The sequence below is a fragment of the Aquarana catesbeiana genome, linkage group LG03 (assembly GCF_042186555.1).
Source record: "Aquarana catesbeiana isolate 2022-GZ linkage group LG03, ASM4218655v1, whole genome shotgun sequence".
Classification (NCBI taxonomy): Eukaryota; Metazoa; Chordata; class Amphibia; order Anura; family Ranidae; genus Aquarana; species Aquarana catesbeiana.
In genome coordinates, this window is record NC_133326.1 from 92,404,518 (window position 1) to 92,423,329 (window position 18,812).

Genomic DNA, 18,812 nt, shown 5'->3' on the forward strand with positions numbered 1-18,812 from the left:
TGATCTCCTGTTGCCGATTCTGCCTGGACTTTGACCATTCTCTGCCTGCTGCTTCTGTCTGATTGATCCGCTGCTGTGACCTGGCTTGTGTGATCCTGCTTTTGCCTACAAGTCCTGCATCTGTGTGCATCTGCCTACAAGTCCTGCATCCATGTGCATCTGCCTACAAGTCCTGCATCCATGTGCATCTGCCTGCAAGTCCTGCATCCATGTGCATCTGCCTATAAGTCCTGCATCCGTGCGCACCTGCTTACAGTCCTGCATTTGTGCACACCTGCCTGCTACTTCTCAGCGTTCCTGCATCCGCAGCAATCAAGCCTGTTCCTGTCTCTGCCAAGCAAACATCATCTCCAGTCAAGCGGACTGGCAAGAAAAATCTGACAGAGATCCAGACTACCCAGTCCCAACCAAACCTTTTACTCCACAAGGTACCTAGTCTTCATACAAACAGCAAACACCTGTCTTCACTCCAAGAGGGTATGCAACAAATGGATACGAATGACCAACCCTATGCAAGGATGAACCCAGCGAGCCTAAAGAAGAGACTTCTATCAGGTATGCCTTTACACCGCACCACAATACACCAGCATGCTACCCCAATTCCAATCAGGCTACTGTAGACAAGTCCTTGGGTAACTAACTCTCTTTTGGCCAAGTTCCTGGCCAAAAGAGAGTTAGTTACTCATTGACTTGTCAAATTCAGTAATCGCCCATTTGCCCTCAACACTACAGGGTGTGCAGATCCTCTTTCCAGAGTGCCATTCAAGGTCTAGATCTATCCTGCAGGGAGCAGATAGACCTCCTTGTAAGGTGGCTTGGCAATGATTCTGTTGAACATGCCAAAAGGATCAATGACATTAACATAAACCACCCTGAGATAGGCCTTACAAAAATCTGGAACAGACTGGATAGGTGTTATGGCTCACCAGAGGCTATAAAGAGTACACTGTTTAAAAGGGCAGAGGACTTCCCAAAAATACCTAGCAGAGGTTATAAAAGACTCAGAGAATTCACTGACCTGTGTATGGAGTTACAAGTTGCTAAAACAGAAGGAGAATTACCTGGCCTTTCTTATCTTGACTCTGCTAGAGGTATTCACTCCTTAGCACAGAAACTTCCTTATGAGTTACACGAAAGATGGATCGCTCATGGCTATAACTACAAACAAATACACAATGTGCCCTTTCAACCCTTTAGAGAGTTTGTGGACTTTGTAGACAGACAAGCAGGAATGAAAGATGACCCCAGCTTCATGTTTCCAGTGTCTTATACTGCTTCTTCTAGCACTAAGCAACTCAGAGCTCCAGTAGCAGTGCACAAGGCTAACATTTCTTCCCACAGATATGCAGAATCTCAGCCAGACGATCAAGACAGCAACCCTACTAAGTTCTGCCCTCTGCATAACATGCCACATCCTCTTCTGAAATGCAGAGCCTTCAGGACAAAGACCATCCAGGATCGCAAGGCTTTCCTCAAAGAGAACAACATCTGTTACAAGTGCTGCTCTTCATCCACATACTTCGCCAAAGACTGTAAGGTCAGTGTCAAAAGTACAGAGTGTGACAGCACAGAGCACAATGCAGCTCTACACCCAAGACCTACTCCAAGAACCTTCCCACTTGTCCATGGAGACAAGGAGCAAGGCAGGGAGACCAACGACTGTAGTACAGAAGCAATAGCAATCACTTCAGAGTGCACTGAAGTCTGCAAAGGAAGTACAGGTAGCAGATCCTGCTCTAAAATCTGTCTAGTGAGAGTTTACCCAAAAGGACGCAGAGACAAAGCAGTCAAGCTCTATGTCATCTTGGATGATCAGAGTAATAAGTCACTAGCTAGACCTGTGTTTTTTGACATTCTAAACCTTAAAGGCCCCAGCAGCCCTTACTCCCTTAGGACCTGTGCAGGTACAGTAGAAACAGCGGGGAGAAGAGCTGACGGCCTACAAATCAAATCTATGGATGGTAAGACATGCCTACCCTTACCGACAATAATAGAGTGCAACCAGATCCCAGACAACAGATCAGAAATTCCCACGCCAGATGCAGCAGCTCACCAGACTCACTTGAACCACATAACACATCTCATACCAGAACTAGATGATCTGGCTCAGATAATTTTACTCCTAGGGAGGGATATCTTGCACGTTCACAAAGTAAGAAAACTGATCAATGGTCCTCAAAACACCCCATATGCCCAAAAACTGGATCTCGGGTGGGTCATTATAGGTGAAGTCTGCCTTGGAGATGCACACAAACCGACATCCGTTAATACCCTGCTCACTAGTACCCACGAAAATGGTCATCCTTATCTTTTCCAACCCTGTCAAAATCACATCCTCATAAAGGAACTACCACACAACAACTCTGTACCTCTTCCTGTCCCCTCTGTGACAGCAATACCTATGGCGGCGACCAAAGTGACTTAGGACAGTGTTCAGGAGAACAAAGGAAGACAACCAGGTAGCAATGTCCATTGAGGATAGGCTCATGGAAAAGAGAATGGAGAAAGATGTGACTAATAGCTAGGTTGCACCTCTTCCCTTTTGGCCACAAAGACGACGTTTGCCTAACAACAGAGAACTAGCAGACACAATCTTCAAAAAAAACAGAGATGAAAGAACATTTCCTTTCCATCATGGAGAAAATATTCCAGAATGATCATGCTGAGAGCCCCAAACCTGAAGGACTCAGAGGAATGCTGGTACTTACCCATATTTGGAGTCTACCACCCTAAGAAGCCAGGACAGAGTAGAGTGGTGTTTGATTCCAGCGCCAAGCATGAGGGTGTCTCCCTAAATGATGTCCTTCTCTCTGGCCCTGACCTTAACAACAGACTATTAGGAGTACTTCTCCGCTTTCGCAAAGATTCAGTCGCATTCATGGCAGACATACAACAAATGTTATATTGCTTTCTTGTAAAAGAGGAGCACCAAAACTTTCTGAGATTTCTCTGGTTCAGGGACAACAACCCATCTGGAGACATCACAGAATACCGCATGAGGGTGCATATATTTGGCAACAGCCCTTCCCCTGCAGTTGCTATATATGGCCTCAGACACTCTGCTAGAGTGGGAGAGTCAGAGTATGGGTCAGATGTCAGACAATTTGTGGACAAGGATTTCTATGTAGACGATTGCTTGAAATCATTACCCACAAATGAAGCTGCAATCAGTCTCCTCAAAAGAACTCAGGCAATGCTTGCTTGTTCCAACTTAAGACTCCACAAGATTGCTTCCAACAGTAGGGAAGTTTTAGAAGCCTTTCCTGCTCAAGATCATTCTAACGAGTTAAAAGACTTAGATCTAGGCACAGACTTACTTCCCATGCAACGCAGCCTTGGTTTGCTTTGGGACTTAAGATTTGACACTTTTACTTTCCAAGTAAACACAGAAGAAAAACCCTTTACCCGTAGAGGTTTCCTGTCTACCATAAACAGCCTGTATGAACCTTTAGGCTTTGCAGCACCTGTCACCATCCAGGGTAAAGCACTACTTAGAGACTTAACCTGTGACTCATTAGATTGGGACCACCCTCTCCCCACCGACAGGAAGAACCTTTGGCTATAGTGAAAGGACTCACTAACAGCTCTATCCAACCTTAAAATTCCACACCCATATGCTACTCTGTCATCTGCTGACGTTCAGATGCAAAGACTTTGTGTGTTTTTGGATGCTTCTGTTAAAGCAATTGCTGCTGTAGCTTACCTGAAAACCATAGACACTAAAGAACAATGCCACATAGGGTTCGTAATGGAAAGCAAAACTTGCACCACTTCCCGAACACACCATACCCAGGATGGAACTTTGTGCTGCAGTATTAGCCACAGAGCTAGCTGAAATCATTGCAATCAGAGCTGTAACTTGGCTCCAAAACCTGTTACAGTTTTCCATATTGTAAACACAACTGGAGGAAGCCCACTCCAAAATTGAAGATCTTGAATTTTGCTCAAGACACGATAACTTCAGAATAAGACATTTTAAGAAATAAGATATCACTTGCCCAATGAAAAAACTGTACTGGAGGTGGATGAACTTCGCCTTGAATTTGATAGGATACATCATGCCTTGATGGAACCTTACCTAAATAGTCTACCAAGGGACATTGCGAAACCACACTTTTACCAGATTAAAGAGGCTATCATGCATTATGCTTCAGATAATCCTAATCTGGAAATTTTGGGTCATACAATTCAAGTCTTTGCGGATCTTGCTCCACTGGCAATACAAAAGAGAAGAACCCTAAAATTGATTTTGTCACCTTTGGCTTTCCATACCATCTGGTATCTCTGGGCATATCCCTTCAGATCATTCTTTCTATATAACAGCTAGAACTATTCCTCTACTTGAGAATGAGAAACTACTGACTGACTTGGAAGCCCTAACAACCACAACAATACACAAAATCATCTACTCTAACTTCGCTTTGAGCGATGGCCTCAAATAAATCGATGGAAAATGTCCGATCGGAGCATGTTGTCGGACATTCTGACCGTGTGTGGGCTCCATCGGACATTTTCCATCGTATATTCTGACACACAAAGTTTGAGAGCAGGCTATAGAATTTTCCGACAACAAAATCCGATCGCGTCAATTCTGACCGCGTGTGGCCAGTTCCGACGCACAAAGTGCCACGCATGCTCAGAAGAAATTCCGAGATGGAACAGCTCGGTCTGGTAAAATTAGCGTTCGCAATGGATACAGCACTTTCGTCACGGTGCTATGTAAAAAATGGTTTAATACAGCGCACTCTCTTCTTCTTTATAATGTGAGAAGAATGAAGTAGTTTTGCTGCTCATATTCACACAGACTTCTCACAAACTTCTTTCATTATTATTTATCGGGATTCCCTCAATATATTTTGATTTGTCACGTCTGAAAAAATTTTTTTTTGGTTGTTTTCTTTTTTTTTTTTAAAGGCTGTTTTTTCTTGGGGGGGGTTTGTATTTTTTTCAAGGCTGATCTTTGTTTTATTTTTTGTTAGTTTTACTCCCTAATATTTTTGTGTGTGTTTTGTGTGTCAAGTTACCACAACACCATTGATATCTTATATTATTTAATCTCAAGAAGGTTGCTTGGTGTTGGTGTCCCTTGTTAATTTCACATTGTATTTTTGAAATGTACCTGAATCCTCACAAACAAACTGTCCTTTTTTAAGGAAAACACACATAGGCAAGTATAATTGAAACAAAAAATCCTTTATTAAGGGCTCAGAACCAAAGAGGGAGGCAACACTGGAGAAACAGCAGAAATTGGCGAAGCCTTGGACCCCCAGGACAGACATCAATTATTTAACATCAAAATTGGTGGCCTGAGGAGTCCTTATCTAAGGGAGAGCAGTCTGGTCCAGAAGTCCCAGAGATCCGGAAAGCAGCAGATGACATCTGTGTCCCCTGGCTGTGGTACTACAAGAGGCTGCATCTTTTGCCAGACCAGACTGGACCCAGGGTCATCACTTTCTGGTCTTCTTTCCATGCTTCCTTCCTGGCTGTGGCTCTGGTGTTGGAGATGTGGCAGGAGGAGCAGTAGGACCTGGAGGAGAAGGAGGAGTAGTAGGACCTGGAGGAGGAGGAGTAGTAGGACCTGCAGGAGGAGGAGGACTATGTGTGAGGTCACAAATGTGGGTAGAAGATGTTATTTGGCCCCTTAACCCCTTATGGAGAGCTTCCAGAATTAAGGACTCACACAGGAGTCGTTGGCCCTCCTCCATCTGCAACATTTTGCAGGCAGTTATGCAAGCAAAGTCCTCCTCCACAGTGTGGGGGGTTCTCAGGGCCTCTGTAGCTTTCCAAAAGAGGCCTATGGCAGCCTTCTCCAGGTTACTCATCTTCCTGCCACTTTGTCTTTGAAGGTCTAGGGGAGGGACCTGGATATCAGGCAGCCTGCTTGGCCCAGCCACCTCCTGGCTGAGACTTCCCTGTGTATGAAAAAGGGAAATGGTTTTAGTTTTTGCATCATCAATCACAATCATAAATTTGTACTCCAAACTAATATCTAGTTAACATCATTGATTGGACATATTTAGAAGAATGCTATACCTGGCTCAAGGTGGGCTCCTCCACATGTTGCTGCCTGGAAGGCCCAGGTTGGGCGTCAGAAGCCTCAGCTGGGCGGGAAGGAAGCATGGAAGGAAGACTGGAGAGCGCTGGACTGGGTTCAGTCTGACCTGCCAGAAAATGCAGTCTGTCATAGTACCACAGCCTGGGGACATAAATGTCATCTGCAGCTCCGGATCTCTGGGAATCCTGGACCTTTTTGTGCTCCCTTAGATAAGTGCTCCTCAGGCCACCAATTAGGATCTTCAAATAGGTGATGTCTGCCGTGGGGATCACCGTCTTCACAAATTCCAGCAATTGATCCAGTGCTGCCTTCCTCTTTGTTTGGTTCTTATATTCAGGGTGGTTTATCTCCCATAGACAAGGCAGCTCCCTGAACATATCTATGAAGATTGCCATAAAGTCCTCATCTTTCAAGATATCCATTTTCACTGCAAGACACAACACAAGACAAACCCTAATGTCAGCCTAAAGTCTTCTAAACTTGTGCAAATACAGGCCTCAATCTAGAAGCAGTATAGGCCCAATGTTAAATCTTACCTTCGTTATCACGATGGGCGCCTCTGTTACTCCTTCCTCCGCCCACAGATCGTAGTACTACGCACGCGTGTTACACTTTATAGACACTGTGCATGCGTGTAACTCCGCCCGCCCCTGACGTTCTTTCTAGTCTATTCCCCGCCCCTTTTCGTTCGGCGCAGTGGGGGAAGAGCACATGGCGGAGTCAGAGCAGGTGCGTGATAATTACAGCAACGAGGAGGAGGAGGAAAGCCCAGATCTGGAAACGTCTGGATCCAGAAGGAGAAGATTTAAGGCCTCAAATATGTCCTTTGGGGAGAAGTTGGAGATGGTCGACATCCTGAAGAGGGCTGACTATGACGGGAAGTATGGACCTTACCCCAACCCCAGTGTCCGAAAGGCCAAGATAATAGTGAAAGTGGTCAAAAGTCTGCACCGGAATTTCGGGGTATGACGATTGAAAGATTAGCTCAGGAAGCGGTGGTCGGACCTGAAATTAAGAGAACATGAGCAGTACCGAAAGATCCAGAGAGTGCTGCAAAAAAGTAAGTAGTTGTGCTGTGTTCCTATTCTTTTTGTGTTTATTACGTTCATGCTGCTCCATGTGCTTTTCTTAACTGTACAGTTTAAAACGGCAACTTTCATGTTCATGGGCACATTATTCGTTCGTATCAAACATTTTTCTTTCGGCCTATAAAACACTATTGTTTTGGCCATATGCATTTGACCACATTTTTTAGGGCCTACTTGTATGAAAATAATTTGGTTGTGTAGATGGGTTTGTTACTAGAATGAAATGCAAACTCGATTCTGTGTAAGGAGAGGACACTCAGCAGCAGTTTTCACATCTGGACACTGGAGCACTAGTGTGGGACACAAGAACACCCTTTTTATTAGGGGGCCCACACAGGTGCTCCAGTGTATACTATAGGGGTGTCTCCATCTGTGAAGCTTGGACAAAACAAGTAAAGTATTGAAGCTTAACAAAGGACACTAAAAATTCTACATCTTGGAACTCTCCCAAAACAGACAATTGTACCCCACTTCCAAGCAATGTTTCATATTTATAGTTCTGCCATCAAATATCTGTGTGCTAATACCATTTTTTTTTTACATAGGGGCGAAAAGACTCGGAGGACACCCCTCATCCGAGGAGACCAGAGATCCCCCACCTCTGGAAGAAGGGGAAATCCCCCAAAGACAAGAAGAGCAGGAGGAGGAAGACGTGGTGGAACTAGTCACCACAACAGGTGAGTGTCTGCGACCACAGGCTCAGGTAAGAGATGGATGCCGGTATATTTATAATACATGTTTTTTTTTTTGTTTCTATCTTTTTAGGTGATCGTGATGTTGTGGATCCAGGGCATTTCACCTCGGAAAGTGTACAGATCCTGATTGGGGAGATCATGGGGTGTAATCTTGCATTGGAAAATATCAAGAAAAACATCAATGATGTTATTCAAAAAAATAAGAACATCATTGATGTTTTGGGGAGTTTAAACCCCCTCCAAATCCCTTTCTTTTATGGTGTGCTACAATTTTTACATTTTTTGTTGAATTGTAGAAAAGCCAAATTTTGAAGAGGCACACAGTGTGTCAACATGTGCTATCTGCCATCACGGGAGATCAATGGATGCGTTTTGGGGGTGCAACCCCTTCCTCAATAATAAAGTAGCTGAGAGGAAGGGGTTGCTCCCCCAAAAAACGTCCCTTGATCCCCCGTGATGGCAGCTAGCACATGTTGACATTCGTAAATTTGTGTGCATCTTCAAAATTTGGCTTTTCCTGGGGTGACTTCACCCCATCTGAACTCAATATCAAACACAGTTCCTAAATACTCATGTCTGATATTGCCTTCAAGTTCTACCACATATGAACTTTGTAAGTTCAAGATTTGTGTCTTTCTTGTTGGTTTGAAACATGCCTGTTTTATCCTAAATGGACATTTCTACTTTTTCTAATGTGACCCCAAAAATTGTTATACAACAAACATGTTGGTTTGTTTTAAAAACCTTTTCAAAATGCACATGTGATTGTGCAGGTATTAAAAAGATTGTTAATCAAGAATGTGTGGATTATTGTCTCAACGCTCTAATTGCTGCTTTCTGTGACAATGGGGGTTATTTCCTAAGGGCAAATCCACTTTGCACTACAAGTGCAGTTTCAAGTGCACTTGTAGTGCAAAGTGTCTTTGCCTTTAGTAAATAACACCCAACAGTGCTTTGTAAGGTTACACAATCACGCCATTTTCAGGACTCAGTAAATGTCACCAAAGATTTGCTTAATGTTTTTTTATTTGATAAATGTTTCACACATTGTCTGGCATATTGATAGCCCCCCTACCCGCAAAGTATTCAAGGTATCTTAGCTGGACATCACGGGCACTCAGGGAGGGCAAGCCAGGACGGCCACTTTCAAGCGCCGTCAGGGTTGGTTAATTTTGAATTCCGGCTTCAGGCCCAACTGAGCCAGCATAGTTGGCAGAATGTTGCCGTAAAAAGTTGTGTAGAACACAGCACGCCAGGATAATGTGATTCAGTTTGTACTCCGCCATATGTATGGGTGTAAGAAATAGGCAGGACCAGCTGGCCATGATTCCAAACGTGTTTTCCACCACTCTTCTGGCTCTGGCCAGCCAGTAATTAAAAACCCTCTGGTCCAGGGTGAGGGTCCTCATCGGGAATGGCCGCATAAGATGGTCCCCCAGCGCAAAAGCTTCATCCGCAATGAAGACGAATGGGAGTCCTTCCACATTCTCTTCTGGAGGTAGCAAGTCCAAGCTGGCATTCTGGAGACGCCTGTAGAACTCGGTCTGGGTGATGACTCCACCATCGGACATCCGGCCATTCTTCCCCACGTCCACATACAGGAACTCATAAGTAGCCGACACCACCGCCAACATCACAATACTATTGAACCCCTTATAATTATAATAGTACAACCCTGAGTTGGGTGGTGGGACGATGTGGACGTGTTTCCCATCAATTGCCCCTCCGCAGTTAGTAAAGTCCCACCACTGGGCAAAGTGGGAGGCCACAGTCTTCCATTCCTGTGGTGTGGAAGGAAACTGTTGAGGAAAACAAAAAAAATAGGCTTTTTGCACATAAACTTGAAAAGCAGATTAGACACAAACATTCTTGGCCAACATCAAGATAACATTGATTTATGGGTATTTTCAAAGACCAAAGTATAAGGTACACCTATCATATTCCCCCTCCCCCCCCTCTCATGGGCCATTTCTAACATTATAGGGGGGGAGCTCTTGGACAGGTAACCCTCTCCACTTCATTGAGAGATGAATGCCTAAATAATGTGCATTACTTGGAACAGCCCCTTCTTAGTAACACAATTGGCAGCCCACTGGACAAGTAAGAAGTGTCATAATACAAAGATATAAATACACACTGTACACATTTGAGCACATTTGGACATTCTGCTATTACCTATCAAGATAATAATAGGATACAAAAACTTGAAACAGTACCATTTGAAAGTATATAGGCAGGCCCTTGCACTACATGCTTTGGGGAATTCATCCATACATCTGACCACAAAAGAGATGGGTATAGTGTGTATGGGTTTGGCAAAGTCAGCAGATAGATGATTGAGGATAGATAGAGAATTGGTATCAGCTGACTTAGCAGTTGGGGAGGAAGGGTTCCAAATGATTTGGGGACCCCCCAAAAAAAGCCTCTGGCACTCTGCCTGAATTTAAAACACAAATCACATTTAAAAACATTTTAGGAGGTGTTTGGGGTAAATCACTACTATGGAGCTGATAAAATACATTGTTAAGTGACTACATGAGGTGAATACAGGGCCAGGAGAGCATGCTGGGGAGGTAAGTGAAGGCAAATAAGTATGAAGGACCAAAAAAATAATTACATAAAAATACAGCATGCATGAGAACAAAGGGGACATTCACAGCATATTACAATCATGGTAATTAGGGAATGAGTAAAGAAATACAATATATTAGCAAACATTAAATACAATAAAATGTGATGTTAAAGGATAAAAATCTTACCTTAATATACTCCTTCTGCAGGACCTGGATGATGGCAGAACAGGTCTCTGGGATAATGATACCCAGAGCCTGGGGGGAGATGCCTGTCGAGAACTTGAAGTCCTGCAGCTTGTCCCTGTTGCCAAATACCGCAGGGTGGCGACAAGCCTCTGCTCCGGAGTGATGGCTTGCCTCATGCAGGTATCCTGCCTGCTGATATAGGGGGTCAGCAAAGCCAACAAACGGTGAAATACGGGGTCCGTCATCGGGAGAAAGTTCCTGAAATCATCAGGATTATTCTCACGGATCTCACGGAGCAAAGGCATATGACAGAACTGGTCACGCTGAAGCAACCAATTCTTGGTCCATGAACTCCTCCCCACCCTGTTCATGGACTGGGCTTGTGTCAAGGTCAGGACCCCAACACCAAGCCCCCACACAGCACGGACTCTACGAGGAGTACGTATACGCAACATGGCTAGAAAACGGTCGGCTGCTCAGAATGAAGTAACAGAACGCACTGAAGAACAGCAAGGCCTGTGAAGAGCGACCTGAAAAACAGTAACGAATGAACAAGAACACAATGACAAAGTCACGCGGAGCTTGCTTGCACGCACTGAAGAGCAGATACAAACCCACAAGCACAAACTGAACAGCAGAAAACGATCTGAAAACCACGTGTCTGAAAAAGCGCGAATCGTCTCTCACCAAACTTTTACTAACACGAGATTAGCAAAAGGAGCCCAAAGGGTTCCGCTCTTAATTCTGAACTGGCCTTTTCTAGTCTCGTCGTACGTGGTCTACGTCACCGCATTCTTGGCGATCGGAAATTCCGACAACTTTGTGCGACTGTGTGTACGCAAAACAAGTTTGAGCCAACATCTGTAGGAAAAAAAACCTAGGATTTTGTTGTTGGAATGTCCGATCAATGTCCGATCGTGTGTACGGGGCATAACTCTTTTAATAACATGCAAACCAATAATAGTGTCACTAAGGCCATGATCCACGCTAAACTGGATGCCGTCCCATTAGATAAGGTAGAATATTACACTAAATTGTGGCAACCTTGGGTACACTATTTTCTTCCACTCCCCAATTTGATGATATCCTCCTGCTTCCATGAATTTTTTAGGTGAATTTCCCTCCAATATGATCTGGCCTGTCTATAGAGCAGGCCATGGTCTGGCACTCTGGGTCCCCTTCTCCCCCTTCTTCCCTCCCTTTGCTCCCCTCCTTCTCCTCTTTGTTTTCTACACCCTCTCTCTACTTTACTTTTCTGTTATCTCCCTTCATCTTACCACTTTTTTGGAAAGGTCATTATGAGACATTAAACTATTGGGTGTTTGATTTGCCCATTCTGCTCCTCAGAGGCACCTTAGCATATTTTGTTAAGTGGTTTCTGTGAACCCTGGAAACCTAAATACTTAGAGGTTTATTGACCCTTCAGTCACATGCCTGGGGGTATGCATAACAGTTTACCTTATTTTGATTTGTCTACTTCACATGTTATGACTCCAGTCTGAATTCCATTTGTCTGAACCATGACACCCTCAGAATTGTATTGTTCATGTACCTGACGCACACTGTGCCCAACACGGATTTAAGTTACCCCGTGTCTTATACTGGTTCTGGTTTTTGTTTGTTCATTTTTTGATTCTTTATTTTCAATAAATGATTTGACAAGAAAATGTAAGTCATTCTTCCATATCCTTTTTTTCCCCTCCCCACATCCAATTATCTTCAAGGCTGAAAAAAAAAACTCACAATGAACTTATTGCTGCTAAAACAATGGAATAAAACTAAAGAATATGGCAACCCACTTAACCAATATTAGCAACCTCTACAGCCTGATCTTCTTTCTAAGATAAAGCAGGCACATTTAGAACTAAATTTATGCTTGACCACTAGGGCTGAAAAATCACTGAGATGGTCAGAATATAGGTTTTTCACAAGAAGGGATAAACCATGTTCCCTACTGGTGAGCAAATTCAACCCAAGACCCTAAGCCCATGCCCTGCCAAGACCTAAACTTAAAAATGGAATGTTCACCCAAAACCCCCTTCAAATCCTCCAAGAATTCCAATCATACTATAGCAAACTATACCAAAAGCCTTTGACTGATATTCGGTCTTCTCTTTAAACATTTATGGATACGCTAAATCCCCCAACTCTTTCTAGACATAATGCCAAACAAATGGAGGAACCCCTCACAAGTGATGAGCTTTCCAAGGTCATTAAACGTTAAAAGCACATAAATCTCTAAAACCCAACAGGCTCCCCAATGGCTACTATAAAAATGTACAGAATTGGTAACATCCTGTTTAACCCTATACAAGGGACTCATAGACATGGGGAAGACAACAGGGCCTTTGATAGTGTTATCACTAAACCAGATAAGGAGTCCACAAAAATATAAAACTACAGACCAATCTCCCTGATCAATTGCAATATTAAAATACTTATGAAAACACTTTTGTTATTTCTTAATTCTTTTCTGGAACTTTATATTCACAAAGACCAATCAGGTTTCATTTGACTTCAACATCTGATCAAATACATACTTTGTAAAACTCTAAACTAAGTCTCAGTGGTTCACTCACAGTGGGACTCCCCTGTCCAAAGACAGACAATGATTCTTTCACTTACACACTTCTTTCACCTACATGACACTTTTGATAAACTATCTTAGAACTACCTATTCTTTGTGCTAGAATCTAAGAGAACTTGCCCCTCTTTCTTGCAGATACTTCAAGCCCTATATCATACCCTAACGGAACAAATTTCACTCAAAGGCTATAAATCAGATCTGATAGCTAATCCGGGAGGAAAAGGACAAGGTTGCCTCTTGACTCTCTCCTTTTTTGCTATTACTATTGCTATTGCCATTCTCAGTAGTCCTGATTTTAAAGACATTTTATATGGATCTCAGGAACATAGCTGCACACTCTTTCCTGGCGATGTCCCCCCCCACAACTATACCCAATTTTATTAAACTCCTGACTTCCTTCTCACTGATATGGATTTTAGAAATGAAAAAAGAGATTTACTAAAACTTCAAGAATGCACTTCTGCTTTCATATGGGGAAACAAATGACCCAGAATTAACAGATTGATTATGTATATTCCTAACAGTAGAGGTGGCCAGAAAATCCCAAATCTTAATATACAGTACATATTCAAGCAGCACAAATTGCTCAACTGGGACTCACAACAATTAAGGGCTCAACTTCATATTAGGTTGATATAGAAGCTCTATTTGGCTCAATGGGTTTTATAGTGGCCCTGATGTGGATCCCCAGAAGGTTGCGTCATTCAATCCTACTCTATCCTACTCATTAGGAGTTTGGGGCAGATGTAGGGTTAGTAAAAATCTCTGTTTACCCCATATGCCTTTAACGCCTTTATTCAATAATCTTGGCGCTGGGCTTGTCTCCACACCTTTTAAGTTGTTGGATAAATAAAGGATGGATGCGGATAGGAGACATTTTATCAGGAGATACTTTGCAGAATTATTCCAATACAATCAGCTTATTGCTTACATTAAGGGCAAACTTAAAAAGGTAATTTGTCCTTCATCATTGATGCCATTCAAGAGTTCCTGCAATACTAGAGATCCAGCGAAGACTACTATATAGACTAATATATGGTCTCCTGATAAATACAGCTTTGGTTGAACCTAATTATTAAACATTGCTACAATGGTATATGGTCCCAACCAGGATAGCTAAGATGATTTTGCAAGCCTCCCCCTGGTGTTTCAGGAACTGTAGCCAGGTAGGCACCATGATCTACATTTGGTGGCAATTCCCGAAAGTGACAAGGTTTTGGATCAGGACTTTTAACCTAAACTGATTGATAAAAGGATAACACATTGCTAGGAAACCAGTGATTGTCCTCTTCCAAAAATTGGATAACAACATTCCTAAAAAAAAAATCATTTCTTAGATGGTATTAACCACCAGGATACAGTAGTTAGCAGATATGTAGCATTTTACTGCAGCGCACATGTAGGCACTGTATGTCACCACACAGTAATGATGCACCAAGCTGCTGTGTGGAGACATGCCTGAAGTTTCACTTTATGCACTTCAAATAAAGTTAAAAAACAGAAAACATTAAACCATAGAAAAACATTAAACTGACATGTGCATCACACCTCCCCCTCACCAACTCTCAAAAATTGACAGCTGCCCACATGCTAAAATGGAGCGTTCAGCATGCAGACATTGAGATTGAGCCCTAAAAAGCCTGATGAATCAACCTGCAGGCTTTTATTTTCCTCTTACACTTAAACAAAGTAAACTTTCTGAGGTTAGCAGAGCTTTACTGATTCCTGGATATCCTTAGTATTTTATTAGGTAACAATATTTTCTGCCTGAAGATGTTCTGTAACATATCTGCTAACTGTACAGGTTGCCTGATTTAGAAATTTGGCTTTTGTTTCATAAGAAAAAAATCCTGAACAATTTTTATATCAGCAAAAAACCGATAGGTTCTACTATTTTGCATTGTATAATCATATAGTGAAAATCCTGCAAAGCATTTAGACTAAATAGCAGCCACTTCAAAGAACAAGAAAGTTAGTAACATTGGCTTGTCACCATTTGCTTCTAGAATAATGATTTTTTTTTTAGTAAAGACCTTGAGCTAAACTAATTTATGATGTCCAAATATCCCACCTATATTTCTGCTGAAAATGAATATACTGTTCCTCAATATATCTTAGGAAGTTAGAGTAAGAACACAGCATAAAGCAAAATGCAACAGCTATAAAAAGGACTTTGGCAAAAATCCCCTAGGTTAATAACTGGGGTACTGAGGGTGAATTCATTGAAGTCTGCAAAACAAAGATAAGCTTGTAAGTAATTATTTTAAAGTTAACAACTTACTTGCTCTTTGAAGTGGCTGCTGTTCAGTCTAAATGATTTGCAGGATTTTCAGTATATATTTTTGACAAAGAGAAAACAACTCACATAAGTTAATAAGCAAGAACAAGGGGAAAAAATCCACTGGACATGCAGTGAATACATTGTAAAGCATTTCTGAGAATTGCATTTACAGCACAGGAAATGTTGTCATAGCCGGTATGTTACCCAATAGCCTGAATCATGTTTACCAGAAAAGAAATAGTCAAACAAGTTCAAAAGTTGAATGTACAATGTCCTTGTATTGAGTAAATTGGTTTTCACATGTTCTTATATTAAACTAGAAGTGAAAACTACATGTGGGATTGGAGACAGAAGGTTAAGGACACCATAATCTAAAAGAAAAGAGCAAATAAAGGGTCTGTGACACAAAATCTTCTGGCATTTTATTGCTTTACTAATAAGTGTCATGTGTATGTATCTCTCTACCTCTCTTTTTCTCTCTCTCTCCCTCTCATAATATATTGTAGGATTTGACTTAAGGTAGAGGCACAAAGCCAATTTTCTCAGATGAAATGGGTTGTTCATCACAACATAAAGTAATATAAAGCATTCAAGCATCCAGCCACAAGGTAAATGTACAAATGAAAAAACAAGCTTCATGCTCAACTGGGCCTTGCTTAGTCTAGGTATTGAACTAAGTCTTAGGTAAAGTTCCTCTTTTGGGGAACAACAGCAGACAGTGGCACTGACAGTCATGCCATATCCTCAAGCGTTAGGCCTCTGTTAGGATACAAAATGCAGGTATCCAGCAACACCCAGGGTGACCAGATTGGTATGCTACATTTACGGAAGCTGGGACCAGATTGTGTATGATTAAAGTAAGATTTTTTAATAATGAATCAAAAACTCATCCAACACCAGTAAACAGTATACTAGGTAAAAGTGAAAATATACGTGAACAGTGAACCAAGTGACAAAATACATAACTAGCAACCTAATTATAATACAATATACACAAACTAAAGTCAAAGGGGAACATATATGAGGTAGTAGGGTAGAGGATGCAAGTACTGGACAGGAACAGGATCATGGTAGGAATCAGGATCAAGGTCAAGAGCAGGATCAGGAACACAGCATCAACAAGCAGTTATATGGCACACAGACAAAACACTGAGGTGCTAAGGGAAGTTAGAGAACTAGAGGAGGGTTATATACCTTCCCAGCAGCCAGCATCAGGTGAAGGATTACTTGGATCTGCTGAATACTGCTGACTAGTGGGAGAGCACCAGCTTTATTACAGTTAAATTAGCATAACAAAGCTATAGAGAATGATTTTTATGGCTAAAGTTCAATTTTAATGCATATTAAACAGTTTACTTTCATGACATAAGAAACGTATTCCTCCTATGTGGCTATTTACAATGCAGTGGTAAGGGTTATTATAGCATTACATTTTATACAAGCCTGACCCAACTGGGAATGCAGTCACATTCTAATTCTAAAATTGCTTGCAAGTTAGTGTTCTGCAAGACCAGATAAGCATTAATGCTTGAGTTTTGAATTTGGCCTTGCTACTTGAAAAATTTAAACTTTTTTAGTAGCCAAACATTTTGAAGTATATAAAAAAACATTTGGCCATTGACCCTTTTTAAGGTTGAACTCCAGATATGGATTTTTTTTTCACAGTTAAAATTGTACATATTCTATACCTGGCCAATTAATGTGCAAGTGAAGAATTGCTGTAGTAGTCATCACTACTCAAATGAGCCTCACTGTCTTGCAGGTCCTGTGTTAAGTGTCTGCCCTTTTGCAGAGAATTACAGCGGGTCGCCTGCTCGGCACAGTCATAACTCAGAGAATGCCTTACATATTTCTCAATAAATGCAAAGCTATCATTAATTGCAGGAATTGGAGATTGTGATGTCATTGCCCCACATTTCCACCTCCTACAATCATAAGGTAATAATGGTAAAACGTACCTGTGACAGACCTAGCCGGGACAGAGGCTGTTGGAGAGGACTGAATGCAAGCCTGTTGCCTTTTGATTATGGGCCCTGGATTTTCAATGGAACAATACTCTTTGTGAGGTGAATGAGAAATCCAGTCTGAACTGTACTAATCGGACTCAGTCGTGTTTATATGTATATATTGTATGTTGTTTGTTTCTGTTGGGGACTCCTTGCTGTGGATTTGTGTCCCTGAAGAGGGAGGGGGGATTCCTCCAGCAGCCCCCTGCTGATAAGACTGATTCATTCTGTTGGGACACATCCTGTGAGGAGATGCTGGTGTCATCAACTCCAACTACCTGTGTTTATGTTAATTGAGAGAGCTGATCACATTAGCCACCAGCACTGGCTAGGAGACGAATGGTCTAGGCTGAGGAGGGGGGAGATTGTTGTTTGTATTGTTAATTGTAATTAGCTCCAGCTATTGTGTTTATACTACTGTGTGAAGCTCGGGGCCCACAAGTCTGTCATCTGGTGTGGGTAAATGTTTTAGTAAATTAGCTCATGTTAATTATGTTAATTAGGTTACAGTTGTATTGTTAGAGGAGGTTCCAACGGCATATAAAGTCTTGTAACTTTGATTCTAAATAAACAGTTCATGGTAGCAACAAGCACGTGTCGCTTTGTTTTGTGCTCAGAGAGGTTGGAATATCTGATATCTGTATACAGACTGGGAGGAAGTAGTATATGACGGAAGCACTCAAGTGGAGTGAGGGACGTTCCGTGAAATTGGTGGCAAGCAGCGGGAAAGCTTCCTGCAGTCTGGGACATCCAAACCTCCAACTGGATCCAAGATCAGCATAGCAGACGTCAGTCACCCCAGGGGAGATATGGACCTGGCATCAGAGTTCCCGGGGCTGCTGCGGATCATCCTTTCAACATACACCAGAACGGTGTCTGAGGATGAATACCTGGAGCTCAGGCAGCTGATTCGGGTGAAGCTCTGGATTGGAGCCCTTCAGCTCGCTGGTATAAAACAGGGCAAGTGCTTTCCAACCCAAGAGCAACGGGCCAGTGACCAATGGGCATTGCGGATGGCATTCCTGGGAGAGCGGCCCCAGGAGCAATGGGTGACTGAGTTGGACAGGCTGGTCCAGCAGGAGATAGAGCTGGACAATCGTTATTGGGCTCTGCAATGGCACGCAGAGGAGGGATATTTAGGGGAGACAACAGAATGCTCTCCGGAGGGATATGACTTTGGAGGCCCTGGATTGCTGTGGGAGAGCCTTACAGATCATTTTATGTTTGGTAATGAAGGGGAACCTGACCTTGAGGACCTGCGAGAATATAGAGAGGCTATGCTCGGTCTTGCAGGGGTCTCAGAGCTCAAACTTGATCTGGACCATTTGCTAAGGAAGGAAC

The 18,812-nt window shown here is 42.5% G+C and overlaps 1 long non-coding RNA gene across 1 annotated transcript in view; it reads right to left on the reverse strand.

Moving 5' to 3' along the window:
• The window catches only part of LOC141134451 (uncharacterized), a 115,641-nt gene extending 100,027 nt beyond the window's left edge, over window positions 1-15,614 (reverse strand). Inside the window, exon 1 of the long non-coding RNA XR_012243155.1 lies at window positions 15,466-15,614. This is a non-coding gene — a long non-coding RNA (uncharacterized lncRNA). The remainder of the gene's footprint in view (window positions 1-15,465) is intronic.
• Between the last annotated feature and the right edge of the window lie 3,198 nt (window positions 15,615-18,812).